General features: G+C 25.0%; 1 protein-coding gene across 1 annotated transcript in view; it reads left to right on the forward strand.

The window, feature by feature from the left end:
- LOC111681972 (A-agglutinin anchorage subunit) overlaps positions 1–1,316 on the forward strand; it is a 31,001-nt gene that overhangs the window by 21,889 nt on the left and 7,796 nt on the right. The window lies entirely within an intron of this gene.

Here is a 1,316-nt window from a genome sequence, read left to right on the forward strand (position 1 = left end):
AAAAAAAACAACAACACTTATTAGACAGCACAACAACATTGTTTATTTTTTTATTTAAAAAAATATATTTAAATTAATTTTATACATTATTTTCACTTTTTTGTTTAATTTTTCCTTTCTTTCGCGTTTGTTTACTTGACTTTTGATGACACTACATCAACAACAACAACAATAAGTTTGTTGTTCATATAAATAATAGTTGTGGCTGTTGTTCATACGAATAAAGAAAAGAACAAACAACAAGAAAGAAATATACAAATCGTAAGAATCTTTTTTGTTGTTTGTTTGTATGTATGTTAAACATGTTCTTGTTGTTTTTGCACTCTCGCCAATTTTGACTTAAAATAAAACAACAACAACAATAGCACAAAAAACAACAATTGAAGAGTTATTACGTAGATAATGTAGTTTTGTTTAAAATTTTAAATTTTTTTTTGTTGTTGAGAATGATGTTGTGTTAATGTTGACGACAACAATTATTTAATTTGCATTTGCTTAGTATTGTTTTGTGTGAGCATGTTTGTGTATATGTTAGTCTGCCATTGTTGTTGATGGTTTTTTGGGGGGTTATCACTCAGCGTGAGTGATATTTTTTCTTTTTGTCCAACTCTTTCTGTGTTCAACAAGCTCCAATACAACAACATTTATCTACGATCTTAAAACATAAATATCATCATATGTTTGTATATGTATGTGTTTTCTTTTGTGGGGAGGTTTGTTTTTACAGTTGTTGTTATTGCTTTATTTCGCACTTTGTTTTTCTTTTAATAACATTTTTGCACGTGAGTTTTAATTTAAGTGCTTTTTTTGCTCAAAACCTTAATTTCTATAATATATTTTTAGTTTACTTTATTATTGTTGTTTTATTATTTTATTTTCCTTTCTATTTTTTTCTAATAATAATACGCTAATTGTTTTTTATCTTTTTTTTTATAAAAAAAAGTTTATGACATATTTTTTCAAATGTTTTCTTATGACTCTCTTTTCCTCCCTCTTTCTTTCGTTTTTTTCAATAATTTATTTTATGGCTTTTTAATTATTTAAAGGAGCATTTCAATTTAAACGATTTTAGTGGAGATCTTGAGGTAATCAATCTTATAATTAAATTAAAATGACATCAAGCTCAATTAAATATAATTATTAACAATAATTATCAAGTTAAAAATAAACAAACCACAAAACAAATTTCATTAAATTGTAAACGTAACGCATGATTAAGTACGATGTTAAAAAAAGCAAAGACAAGAACCTGCAAGTGTTTAATTTTAACCCATTGAGGAGCACAGAAACTAAAATGTGATCTTAAAAACTTAGTT

The sequence above is a fragment of the Lucilia cuprina genome, chromosome 2 (assembly GCF_022045245.1).
Source record: "Lucilia cuprina isolate Lc7/37 chromosome 2, ASM2204524v1, whole genome shotgun sequence".
Lineage (NCBI taxonomy): Eukaryota > Metazoa > Arthropoda > Insecta > Diptera > Calliphoridae > Lucilia > Lucilia cuprina.